The 12017-nt window shown below is 33.1% G+C and overlaps 1 pseudogene across 1 annotated transcript; it reads right to left on the reverse strand.

Annotated features, from left to right (window-relative positions):
- Positions 1–799: 799 nt before the first annotated feature.
- LOC144850291 (histamine N-methyltransferase B-like) lies at positions 800–2357 on the reverse strand (annotated as a pseudogene). The gene is made up of 4 exons (XR_013614073.1): positions 2260–2357; positions 1953–2150; positions 1400–1726; positions 800–1204 (listed from the first exon to the last, which is right to left on the reverse strand). The product of XR_013614073.1 is annotated as a histamine N-methyltransferase B-like (transcript).
- Between the last annotated feature and the right edge of the window lie 9660 nt (positions 2358–12017).

Below are 12017 nucleotides of genomic sequence, written 5' to 3' on the forward strand. Positions count from 1 at the left end.
TTGCATTAACCTCAACAATTATGCAAATTTCGACAAAGTTTTTATGGAAAGGTTAAATAATAATAATTTAGTAGAAGTTTTAAAGAAGAGGCGAAAACCCTCAGGTACCTGCATTTGTTAAAGAGTAATGTAGTTAAATATAATGTATGTATAATAAACAATTATTATTATTATTATTATTATAAATGTTCATTATCTACAGTAGAGCTCATATTAAGGAGAGAGAGAGTGAGCGTGTAATTATTGATTGATATGCGTTGGTTTTCGATATGCGGGTGCGTTTATGTTATTGTTAAATACATAAGTAAAAAACCATAAATTATTTTATTGGCTTGATGTTTCACTTACCCGAAAGCAGGTTCAAAAGTCGATAAATCAAACATAGAAAGTAAACCAATGTCGATTTTTATGAAAATAACTAGTTTCTTATTATATGGAATTTGATTTTTTTTCACAGAATTAATTAACACCATACGGTACAGAGGTAGTATTTTGTTTTTATTATGTTCCATCCAACAATGATGCCATAGAAACATTATGATGGGACACGTGACTATACTGCGCAAATCTGGCATTTGTAATATTGTATTAACCTCAACAATTATGCAAATTTCAACAAAGTTTTTTTAGAAAGGTTAAATAATAATAATTTAGTAGAAGTTTTAAAAAGGTACCTACATTTGTTAAAGAGTAAAGTAGTTAAATATAATGTATGTATAATAAACAATTATTATTATTATAAATGTTCATTATCTATAGTAGAGCTCATATTAGAGAGAGAGAGAGAGAGCAATCATTGTTAGTATAGCTTTAGGAATATTTTACTATCTATTATACTATCTTGTAGATAGTGTTGTCTACTTTGTGATAACAATCGCATCACAATCACATCTTAGCAAACTTTTGCCATCCTTACTTTCAGGCAAAACAATACTTCTTAAATGCTTAATGACATCACTATACAACGATTCAGATGCATTTTTCTTAAAGAAAGCAGATCTTGTAAGAAAATCCAAGAGAAGTTCCCCTTCTTTCGATTCGCCATCGAAACAGCTGGTAGCATCCATGTTTACTTGTATGCGATGCTTCACATACTGTATTTGGAGTTTCTCCAACGCTTTCTCCACATCTCTTGTAGATATAGCATATACATTCTTCTTAAACTGAGGCATTTGTTCGTAACACTGTAATGTACAACTGTCATCTATAAAAAAATGTATTTGTTAAAAGGAACAATGGTTCTAGCCTGTACTGCCTCGGTATTAAGAAATTTAGATTAATTATTACGTCCTGTACAAATTAGACATTTCGTTTTTTTCCAAGTCCGAGTTCAGTAAACTTACTTTTTAAGAAAGATATTCTTAGCATAAACATGTATTAAAAAGATGTAATAGCCTACCACACGAGATCATTGCTAATATCATACCACCATCTTCAAGAATACTCATCAGATATTTTAAAACATCTGGTAAATCTTCAAAGAAATAAAGCGCGTGGATCGCCATTATAAAATGGTACTTCTTCACTGGTTGATTTTGGGTTTCCTATCTGAACTGCTGTAGAGTTTGTTGTCGCCATTCGAAGGAAACTCCATCGTTGAGTTCAGTTTTCTTGAAAGCTAGATCTTTATATTTATTAATATATGAAAGATCTGGTTCCACCACCGTATCTGTGATCTCTGGCCACTGTCTAAGCAGTTGCTTCAACAATTTGATTTCAGTTTGACCTGGAGGGAAAAATGGGGAAAACGATACGATAAGCCCCATATTCAATGGTGTGCCTAAATTGAATACTGGTGTACAAATGAAAACCAAACATTAAAGGAATCACAGTCCAAATTAGGCTAAATAAAAGCAACATTAATTTGAATGTTGTTTGTAGAGAGGAACAACGGGTATTTTCAAAACCTCATATAATTATAGGCCTAGTTCGATTCTCCGACCCCTTCTTACCTGGCCCGCTACCAATTCCGAGTGTCATTAGCTCTTTTCCTCTTTCTACATTTATTTCTTTCATAATTTTCTCAGGGAAATATGAATTAATCCAATTTTCAAACGCTCCAACGTTTCTACATAACTTCCAATATACATCAAATGACTCTGCATACCTTTTGGGGTTGTTACTTAACCGTGTCAAATTGTCCATTTCTTCTATAACATAACAATTATACATGTACAAATAAGTTAATAGTTATTATTAATAATATGCAGTTCAAATTATAATTAAAAAGTAAATACGATTTTGTATTTGTTTACTTACTTGTTTAAAAATGAGAAAGTATCAAAACGTTAACTTACAGACTAAAAAAGCTCAAAATAAATTAATTCAACAACTTAAAAACAATTTGTTAGTTCTTCTTTCTTCGCCTTATGAATGACTTCATTTATTTTTCAAGACAGCTTTATACAGTACATCATTCGTGCCGGCCAGTAGAGGGCGTCAGCATTGCTGCATAGATAACAGTTTTACCAAAATCTCCCCTCCCTGCAATTTGTAGCCCCGGGTGACGTGTCAGGCAAGAGATACAGGGAGGAAATTTTATGAATTGTTAACATTTTTCTTTCGGTTGTCTGAAGCGATATACGGGAATTGCATCAAGTCCGTTTTTCTACCTATTTTCTCAAACCGATCAAATTGGAACGTTCCTGGAATGAGTAACTGTACCATAAAGAGGCAGCGTGCTTTTATTTAACCATTAGCAAGTTGTATTTAATTTGTTTTTAGATACATTTTTAGAACTAAAACTTCGTATATCAACTGAAAAATCTTTCCACACACATTTTTTTCAGTTCAAATATACAAGAAATGGTTTGGTGAGATGGAGGTGTTTGGGGGTCAGGGTGTATCCTTGATTTAGGTAAATAACACCCCTAGATGGTCGGAAATGGTACTTTCGCACTTAACATTCAGGATAACAACATGGCACCTCTCACTAGTCTAGTTTTCCCGGAAATGACAGCCTACACCGAAAAAAAAATAAATAACAATCGCGAGCGGGCAGTGTGCACATTGATTCTTGGAACTTTTCCGGTTCGGAACATGCAATTCGTTTTGCGCGGTGAATCAGCAAAAAAATCACGTATTCGTAGTCTTCTGGAAAAGACTCAATTATCCCAAGATAGTTGTCTTAGTTTTGGGCAGAATTTAAGTCCTCGGGAAAATAAATGTATTCTCTCCTTCGGAAAGTTGACAATTAATTTCAACAACTGAATCAGAGGTGGTGTTACTCCGATTCTCGTTCGAAGTCCGAAAAAACCTTCATGGTTTCCTACAAGCCCTGAAATCAACCGAAGGTAGAGTCACTTGTGTTGAAATGACCAAGTCTGCAGGTAAAACAAATTTGTAATGTCTCCTCTAGGACATTTCCAATGCGATAATCCTGAGTTTGTTTTGAAACTCGGATGCAGAAATTTCGCTTTTTAACTTCTTAGTTCTAGAGTGAATTTCAACGTAAAACTTTTTTTTTCGGCAATTGCCAATTTGAATCTCATTGAGTTGACAAGCATTTTTTAAAAGGACAGCGTTCTAACGAGAAGGTATACCATCATCTGCGAATGGAATACCAGATGTGACATGAAATTTGAGTCCTTTAAGGGCCGAATATTTAGAACGATGTTTCAGAAAAGTAGATAAATGGTGACGATACCTGACACGTTTCTCGGACAGGCGACGTAGAATTTTGAAGTTATCCAAAGTACCCTCCAGGATTACAGCAAAGTCAGATCAAAATTGATACAAACAGTAGAATATATATATTAATCCAATAAATATGAACATCACAGGCATAGAAACAAATTCTAAACCTCTCGGTGATATCCTATTCAAGAAGTTGTATGGGTAAGATAATTTATGAAATGCAAGGGTGTTTCTAGCCTAGGTGTGATTGGTGAATAAGGCCTTTTGTATTCAATGCGATGTTGATTGGGCATAATTTAATTCAAATCTTTTTAATACATCAAAACAAATTTGATAAAATTAATATCAAGAAGGTAAACAAAACAAACACATTCATTAGAACTTTCCTTAATCCATGGTTGACGCGAATCAACACACCCTCTGTCACGTCAAGGTGTCTCTGAGGACTGTCCAATACACGGAAGATAATGTATTGAAATTCTCTGAGGTTAAATATATACACTCTTTTTCATTTAATAAACATGTAATGTCATATTTTATTGAATTTTACAAAGTTTATATACAAAATATATAGTACTAAAAACCGTAATTTATCTAATTATTTTATCAAAAATTGCGTAGTTCATACAATTACAGACTGACTGGCGAAGTTTTAAACCCAATATTTTGAAAACTACAAGTCAGATTTTCATAATTCTTTCTTTATTACAATATTGATACAAAATACTAACAGACAGGCAATATATAATTTGTTTAAAAATATTAACTTTTAATGTTTTCTCATCTTTATCCCTAGTTTGTGGGCCGGGTCACTTTGTTCACCTTTTTAGTGAGTAAACCTAGTCCCTACCCTGGAATATGTACATTACTGTAGTTTAGTTTATGATTATATTTTCGTTCTGTACGCTAGGCCAGACTATATTTACACAAAATGTTTACTACTGATTGTTAGAAATAATTGATAATAAATCATTATTTCTGAAGAACAATAATTAAAACAGCTACGTCCAAAAGAAATATTTCTTGTTTATTGATGTGTTCGCTCCCACTCTAGGAAGTGTAGACGATGGTTCTCGGAATGTTAAATATTAATAAAGGACGTTCTGGCCTGGACGTTTTCGGAGGTCGGTTACCATCTATATATAACATTATGCTTAATTCTGACATAGGCGAGCACAATGGAAAAAACTTCGGGAAAGATCTCCGCCTTGGCTATCTTAGATGTACCGCCACCAACGGCCAACTTAGTTGATACCAGGAAGTCGCAAGATGACTCACTGAACCAGGAACTAACTTTACCGCGCGACGGTTAAAAATCTACCGATGAAATCCAAAGTTTCGTTTTAAAACCCTTCATGATATCTTCCTAAGAGAGAAATATGGAACAATATCGTAAAGGCCTGCTAAAATGTTGTAGAATATACCTATAATATTTATATAATATACACATGGAGCAGCTAGGGTGAGTAACCGACACGGAGTTGGTGACACGCGGTTGGTGTGACACGCGTTTTACATTGTGTCTACCTATTCCATAAATAAGCATATATATAGATACATTTAAAAGTCAAAATATGGTCACTGATGCATGCGGGATCCCTTTCGAAAACCATTTGGATTTTCGGTTATAAGATTATTTTTAATAGCAACATTACTCAGCATATTGGTAAGAATTGAACAGAGAAATTTGCATATTACTATTAACTACAATATCAGGATAGTTGATTGGATTGCCTTTATCAACCTTTTTTTGTGAATAGGCGTAAGAAACCTTGTACGCCATTGGGCAGGAAATGTTATTGAATAGAATAACGAGAGACGGAACGATAGTGATCACGCCAAGTTTTATCGTTTCATTACGAATTCCGTCAAACGCAGCAGATTCACCGTTTCGTACGGCTTTAACAACCTCATCTGATGAAATATGAGTGTCTAGTATATTGCTAAAATTATTGTTGAAATGATCATATTATTAATGTAATTTTAAAAGTCAGAATCTGCATCTGTTCAATTTAGAAAAGTAATTCAACCAGTTTTGGCGAAATAGAGGCTCAGTTCTTTCCACTGTATTCAATTCAGTGTATATATTCCAGAAAGCCTTTAGATTATTACCTTCCAAATGTTCAAATCTGTTGTTAACAATATTATTCCTGAAATCGTTTTTCTTTTTAATAAGAAGTTTAAAGTACTGTTTTCTTGTTTTACGGTAAGAATGAACCAACTTTACATTGTATAATATTAAAGCGTATTTTTCTATCTAACGCCTTTAGTTGTTATAATCGAGATTTACATTTCGTTTATTTATTTTTCGTTTCGTTTATTTATTTTGTCCACTCACTTATATATATATATATATATAATTTACACAACATTATATTAAATGTGGGTGGATGGAGGTCACAGTAAGTTCACTGAACTTTAAGTCGTGACCCCCGTAAGCCTATAAGTATACTAACATTAATACGGAGTAGACTAAAATATAAATAGTGCCACGGGCGGCGTTAGAAACCATATGGGACATGCGTTGAAAACCCCTAGTCGGCGATACACACCAAACCAAAGATCTTATATACTATATATAGTATATAAGATCTTTGACCAAACGTACCTTCTGTGTTTGAGGGCGATAATCACTAACTTCTGCCAGAGCCATATATAGAGAGAGTTACGGCATTGCGTTCACGGATTTTAGAAAGTCACGTGGTGTGCACACCGGCCATGTTTGTGTCCAACTATGCCTATGTAGCGTATGGAGTCGAGTCATTTGCTTAAAAATTGTATAACATTCAGAAGGCTTTAAAAATCGAATTTAATATCAAAACAATCAATTTGTTTAAAGGTTTTTGGTAAGATAATAACGAAATCATAAAGTTACTGCGAACATGATTTTAAACAACAAAATGTAAAAACAATGCATTACTATAGAGAATCGCTGTACAAACTAAACGCGCACGCGTAGAGCGTACATGGAGCGCACAACCAGAGCCGTTCCGAAATTGCTATTTTTGTTGTTTTAAATCATGTTCGCAGTAACTTTATAATTTTTTTATTATTTTAACAAAACCTTTAATCAAATTGATTGTTTTGATATTAAATTCGATAATTAAAGCCTTGAACGTTATACATTTTCAAAACAAAAGACTCAACTCCATACGCTACATAGGAATAGTTGGACACAAACATGGCTTCTAATCCATTCGAAGTCGTAACTCTCTCAATATATGGCTCTGACTTCTGCTTGTCTGAGGATTCTGGGATAGCTTTTATTCGATCAAGCGTAAAATTTTCTTTCGAAAAATGTCAACGAAAAAATTTTCGCTATAGGAAAATCTTTTGGAAATATCAATTAAAAACTAATTAATTAATCAAAATCATGTTGTTTGTTGATTACACGTTCTCCGTATCTAGTCACACAACCGGAAATACTGACTCCTTTGTTGAAAAATGTGCAACGCGAGACGGATTGTTTGTAGGCCCATGCAGCACGTTGTCAGAATTTACTCGCCTGAGTAACTTGCTTATAGTGGGCATGCTCAGACTAACGATGGTGATAGGATGGTTTGATTGGGCCTAGGCTAAGATTATACGATGGCGGTTTATTTGAATAAAATAACTCGTATCTAATTCTCCTATTATTACTTTTGTTCAAGTAAATATACATTTATAGGTATGTATTATAAATATTTGTTTGTTGGGGTTTTCTAAATATCATTTTATTATCGTTTTTATACGATTTTTTAAAGCAATTTCTTGGAAATTTTAATTTAAAAATAGTTGAAATTATTTAAGGAAGTAAACTGAACACGATTGAAAAGGTAGCTTTTAATTAGTTTTAAAGGAAGGCCTCTGATACCGTAATTTGAAAGTTTATGAATTAAAATATCGTGGTTAATAGTATCGAAGGCCTTAGATAAATCAAGGAAAATGCCAACAGAAAACTCATTTTTACTCAGGGCAATTGTAATTTTGTCAAAAATATCTAATAAAGCAAGATCTGTTGAATACTTTTTCCTGAAACCATATTGGCCTTTAAATAAAATGTTATGTTTAGTTAAAAAGGAAGAAATTCGATTATGCATAATTTTTTCAATTAATTTTGAGAAACAAGGAAGTAGGGGGATTGGTCTGTAGTTATTGAAATGGTGAGGATCTTCTTTCTTGTAGATAGGGATGACTTTAGCTATTTTAAAAGAATCGGGAAAAATACCGGTTTGAAAAGAAGTATTGAAAATGTGAGTTAAGGGATTGCATATAAAATTAGAAACATGTTTAATAATTTTATTGGAAAACCCATCAAACCCAGGAGATTTATTATCTTTGAGGGAAAGTATTATGCTGACAACTTCATGTTCGGTTACTGGACTAAGAAAGAGAGAATGCACACATGGACGAGGTAGGGTAGAAGTATAATTATCATTATCCGACACATGTATTTTGTTAACTAAATTTGGCCCTATATTAGTAAAATAATTATTGAATTCAGTTGCAATTTGTTGAGGATTATTTAATTCAATGTTATTGTTAATAAAGTGAGAAGGAAACGGTTTACGAGATTTCTTGCCAAGGACTCCATTTATTGTTTGCCAGGTTTTTTGGATGTTATTTTTATGGAATTCAAATTTGTCACTGTAATAATTCTTTTGGGCAGTACGAAGGATTTTGGTAAGTACATTACGATATTTAACATATTTATCTTTGTCCTTTTGCTTTTTAGATATAAGAAATGTTTTATATAATTTGTGTTTTTTGTCGATAGATTTAATTAAACCTTTAGTTATCCAAGGTTTCTTTTCTTTCCGAATATTGCGTCTGGAACGAGTGGTTTTAATGTTGTTATTATATAATGTACTAAAAATGTCGTTGAATAATGCGTATGCCTCATTGGGTTCATTTGAGTTATAAATACTAGTCCAGTCAACATTTGACAAATCATTACTTAAGGCAGAAATTGAAATATCATTGACTTTTTTTATGTATATATATTTTGAATTTGGTTTCAGGTGTTGGAGAGGTTCTGATTTATGTATTAGCAAGAAAACAGGAAAGTGATCCGAGATGTCCGAATATAGAATTCCGGAAGAAATGTTATCGTATAAATTGTTACAAAAAATATTGTCGATTAAAGTTGCAGAATTACGCGTAATTCTAGTTGGCCTAGTAATAAGAGGGTAATAATTGGATTGAAATAAAGTATTAACAAAATCAGAAGTTCCTTTGTGTGTTTTAGAATTTAACAAGTTAATATTAAAGTCTCCTGAAATATATGCTGTTTTTTTCTCATTATTAATGGTGTCAATTAAGTTAGAGATATCTTTATTAAATGTGTTAATGGATAATTCAGGCAAACGATATACTACTCCAAGGATTATGTTTTTGGGTTGTGCATCGATTTCAATGAAAAGAGATTCCGAACCATTAGTAATGATAAATGATAAATCAGGGCGAAGAATATATTTAAATCTCTGGTGTAGATAAATGGCAACGCCTCCCCCTGGTCTATCAGCTCGTGGAACATGCAAGAGGTTATAATTGGGAATGTTATAAAAGGAAAAGGGCGTATTATGATTAAAAAAAGTTTCTGTGAAACATTCGCTATCAACCCATCACTATGTCGGTTGGTCGGTCGGTCGGTAAACACTAACTCAAACACGCGACTGGGCCAGCCTTGTTTGCTTGTTTTGTTTATTTTTCTTGGGATGATTAGAATGATTGGTGCCTGGTTTAGCAATACTAGCTAATTCACCCACGGTTGTAATATTACTATAACAGTGTTCGACAAAATATTCAACCGACATTGTAGAAGAGAGCTCTGAATGCAGAGTTGAGCAAAAAACATTTTAGAATTAAAATGATTGATAGCTTTTATTCCATGTAGATGCAAGCATTGTCATGCCATGCAAATGTAGATGGAAGATAATTTAAGAGGAACATCATAATGCAATGTTCATTAGTTGGTACGAGAGGAGTAACTTAGCTGCAGGTTATTTTATTGTCATTTCCCATTTACCCCTTTTTTGGATATATTATGTCTCATACATTTTTTCTGTTATCATTTAAAGTTCGTTTATAGTCTAATTACATTAATTCATTTCATTACAGTATATTCGTTCATCATTATTTTTAACAATGTTAAGAAACACACAAGTAGACCTAAAATATCTAACAAAGATTCCTTAAAGCAGATTTGATACTCAGTCAATATTTAATATTTTTAAAATGATATTTTATTTTAGGCTTTAAGTACACAAAGGTAAAAATTATATCTATGCAATTTGTATACAGCGACGTATATATTTATACTATATTTAAATCTATAAAACACAATAAGACCTCGTTTACACTTGCGATTTGGGCCGGCCCGGCAATTGATAATACCCCTTTCACACCAAAACCGGTGATCTCCGGAGACACTCCGGGGTTTATGACCATTCAAAATGACCTTTCACACCAACCTAGCAACACCGGGGTTTATAAAATAAAATTGTAAATGTCACCCTCTATTTTGTTTGTTTACATAGAAAAAAAAAATTACTACACACGTATCAGATACTTTGTATAAAGCGCTTTAGAATTTCATATTCAAGTTATATAAGATGATTGTATTGAAATACATATTAATGTAACGCGTTGACAGGGTATACAATGGGTAAAAACCTATTCAATTGATTTTATTGTCTAATAAAAGTTAATTAAAGCACAGATGCGAGCAAAACACAATAGTATTCGTACTCTTCCTTGGTACAACATAATAAGGCTATAAACAAGCAATGCGACAATGGAAAGTTTCAACTTTCAAAGAACGGATAAAACAGAAACAATAACTTGGTAAAAGAAGATGTCTTTTATCATTAGTCCATTCAATGTGAATAACAATAGAATATTAGAATTTTACTGCTCAGTGTGATAAATAATTTATTCAATAATTAATGCGTAAGCATGCATATAGAGCCTTAGTGACTTACTCAAGATAACAACAAGCAATTATTACTTTTCCCAACCAATAGTGAATTCAATGTTCCACTTGGAGGGGAACATTGTTAAGCAACACAAAAGTATACATATTAAGCTAACAACAACATTGCGTAGTTCATACAATTACCGACTGACGGCGCAATTTGTTTACTTCGTTCGTGGATAAAAACGATGAATTTCGGCGATATTTTAAACATATAATATATAATTAATTATTAATTAATTATAATTAACTTTTAATGGTTCCTCATCCTTATCCCTAGTTTGTGGGCTGGGTCACTCTGTTGACATTTTAAGTGAGTAAATCTAGTCCCTACCCTGGAATATGTACATATACTGTAGTTTAGTTTATGATTATATTTTCGTTCTGTACACTAGGCCAGACTATGTTTACACAACATCTTTACTACTGATTGTTAAAAATAATTGATAATAAATCATTATTTCTGAAGAACAATAATTAAAACAGCTACGTCCAAAAGAAATATTTCTTGTTTATTGATGTGTTCGCTCCCACTCTAGGAAGTGTAGACGATGGTTCTCGGAATGTTAAATATTAATAAAGGACGTTCTGGCCTGGACGTTTTCGGAGGTCGGTTACCATCTACATATAACATTATGCTTAATTCTGACATAGGCGAGCACAATGGAAAAAACTTCGGGAAAGATCTCCGCCTTGGCTATCTTAGATGTACCGCCACCAACGGCCAACTTAGTTGATACCAGGAAGTCGCAAATGATGACACACTGAACCAGGAACTAACTTTACCGCGCGACGGTTAAAAAGTCTACCGATGAAATCCAAAGATTCGTTTTAAAACCCTTCATGATATCTTCCTAAGAGAGAAATATGAAACAATATCGTAAAGGCCTACTAAAATGTTGTAGAATATACCTATAATATATAATATACACATGGAGCAGCTAGGGTGAGTAACCGACACGGAGTTGGTGACACGCGGTTGGTGTGACACGCGGTTGGTGTGACACGCGTTTTACATTGTGTCTACCTATTCCAGAAATAAGCATATATATATAGATAGATTTAAAAGTCAAAATATGGTCTGATGCGTGGGGGATCCCTTTCGAAAACCATTTGGATTTTCAGTTATCAAGATTATTTTTAATAGCAACATTACTCAGCCTATTGGTAAGAATTGAAAAGAAAAATTTGCATAAATTACTATTAACTACAATATCAGGATAGTTGATTGGATTGCCTTTATCCCCCTTTTTTGTGAATAGGCGTAAGAAACCTTGTACGCCATTGGGCAGGAAATGTTATTGAATAGAATAACGAGAGGCGGAACGATAGTGATCACGCCAAGTTTTAGCATTCATTACGAATTCCGTCAAACGCAGCAGATTCACCGTTTCGTACGGCTTTAACAACCTCATCCGATGAAATA

This window comes from Antedon bifida, chromosome 1 (genome assembly GCF_963402885.1).
Source record: "Antedon bifida chromosome 1, ecAntBifi1.1, whole genome shotgun sequence".
NCBI lineage: Eukaryota > Metazoa > Echinodermata > Crinoidea > Comatulida > Antedonidae > Antedon > Antedon bifida.